Here is a 2244-nt window from a genome sequence, read left to right on the forward strand (position 1 = left end):
TGCCAGAGCCACTTCCGGGCTGCGACTTCCGGTGTCCTCGGGGGCCCGCGCCGGCAGCGGCGGGACGGGGCGGGACGGGGCGGGGCCCGGGCTGCGGGGCCGGGCGGCTCCGGGCCTCGAGTCCCGCCGTGCGGCGCGGCAGGGCCCGTCGGGGGCTGAGCATCCCGGGAGATGTAGTAGCGGCCAGCGGGGAGGAGCGGGGCCGGGACGCTGCCGCCGCGTTAAACCGGCAGCGTGCGGGAGGGACTTAGCGCCGCTCCGTGCCCTGCCCGCGGGGCTGGTGAGTCGTGATGCCGGCGGGGATCCGCTCTCATCACTGTCGAGAAAGGGGGGAAAAAAAAAAAAACAGCCATCCTGGCCGGTGTTTCCGCCCGGTTTCGAACCGGGGACCTTTCGCGTGTTAGGCGAACGTGATAACCACTACACTACGGAAACGGCGCTGGGGAGGGGTTTGACACCCGCGTCCCTCACCGCGTCCCCGCGTCACCTGCCCCCGGCTCGGGGGCACCTGCTGCCCCTGCCCTCCCCACGCACCAGGACTGACCGCGCTGGGCTGGGTGGGAAACTGTGAGGCTGTGATCTTCCCTAGAGTGCTCTGATTGGTTTTCGTCTGTAGATGAAAAGCCGTACCCTCCCTCAGTTAAGATTTCACTCCGAAGTGCCGTTCTGAAACACAGCACCGCGTCTGCCTCCTGCTGCGGATACGGCGGCTGGAAGGACAGCCTTGTTGGGAACAAGGAACAGACAAAGGAAAATCACAGAATGGTTTGGCTTGGGATGGATTTTAAAATCATCTAGTTCCAATCCCTTTGCCGTGAGGGATCTACCTTCCACTAGACCGGGTTGCTCCAAGCCCCATCCAACCTGCCCTTGACCAATTCCAGGGATGGGACATCCACAGCTTCCCTGGGCAACCTGTGCTAGGGTCTCACCATCTTCATAGGAAAGAATTTCTTCCTCATATCTGATTTAAATCTCCCCTCTTTCAGTTTTAAACCATAACCCCTTGTCCTGTCACTCCATGCTCCAGTAAAAAGCCCCTCCTTAGCTTTTCTATAGCCCCTTCAGGTATGGGAAGGTGTTCTAAGGTCTCCCCACAGCCTTCTCTTCTCCAGGCTGAACAGCCCCAAATCCCTCAGGTTTTCTTCACAGGACAGGTGCTCCGGTTGCCAAGGAGAGATGCACAGCACTGGGGCAGAACCTCAGTAAAGCAGCAGCTGGAGCACTTGGGCAAACTGGGAGCAGAGCACAGAACACATTACCTCAGATGGTGTCTCTTCTGCAGGCTTTTTGCTACAGCTGGAGCTTGGAAAATGAGGAATTGACAAATACTAGATTTTCTCATTCTCCGGGCACTGAAATGCCTGATCTTGGAAGAAGCTATGGAAGGGAACTTAGCTTTGCCATCCTTTGTGAGGTGAAACACAAGCCAAACTCCAAGTGGTGGGAGGAGAAGTAAGAAAAGCCAAGAGAGTTGAAACAGAAAAGGCTCTAGAAGAAAGCAGTGATGGGGAAGGGACAGGGAAAAGACAAGGAAGTAAATAAAAGCAGTGACAGTATTCTCTGGAGTTTGGCAGTGGCAGCTGCAAGATTCCTTAACCCTACTGCTGCCATCGTGCAGAGGTTTCCACCAGCTGCAAGGATATGTCTGTAAGAGGTGCCACAAAGGAGTGTTTGGGAAAAAGATCAGATTTCTTGTTCTTTTCACGCTTGCAACATGTCTCAGGTCTACATGGAAAAACACTTGTGGGAATGCAGTTGTGTTCTTAGCAGCACCACTGACAAGCTCTGCTCCAACTCTGTCAGGAACAAATCATGACGATGAGGTTGGCATATGGACAGAATTCCACCCCAGGCCTTTATGGTGGTTTCCGCCTCTCACCGGGTATTAAGCTGGATGGTTTAAGAAGGAGATGATCTGCATGGTCCCAAGTGGCATTAAGGTGAAGGTCAGTGCTCCTCCTGGTAGGAAGTTTTGGAGTTTGAACAGGAGGCTCCTTGCTTCCCTGCCTGCCTTGCAGCTGGTGTGGATTGCTGTGGCAGAGCACAGTGAGGCTGAGCGTGGTGAGGTGCACAGAAAACGTTTCTAAAATACATGTAATTTTATAACATATTTGCTTCCAGCAGAGCAGAGGGAGCTGGTGCTCCCCTGCATCGGGGGCAGTTTCTGGGCCTAGGTCCTCACCCAGGGGCTCTCGAAGCGCTGGGGCAGGGCCTGGACGTGGGCCCTGAACCCCAATGCAG

General features: G+C 55.5%; 1 non-coding gene across 1 annotated transcript; it reads right to left on the reverse strand.

Annotated features, from left to right (window-relative positions):
* Nucleotides 1–362: 362 nt before the first annotated feature.
* On the reverse strand, nt 363–435 carry TRNAV-AAC (transfer RNA valine (anticodon AAC)). Its single transcript has one exon. It is a non-coding gene; the product is annotated as a tRNA-Val (tRNA).
* Nucleotides 436–2244: the final 1809 nt, after the last annotated feature.

This window comes from Apus apus, chromosome 8 (genome assembly GCF_020740795.1).
Source record: "Apus apus isolate bApuApu2 chromosome 8, bApuApu2.pri.cur, whole genome shotgun sequence".
Lineage (NCBI taxonomy): Eukaryota > Metazoa > Chordata > Aves > Apodiformes > Apodidae > Apus > Apus apus.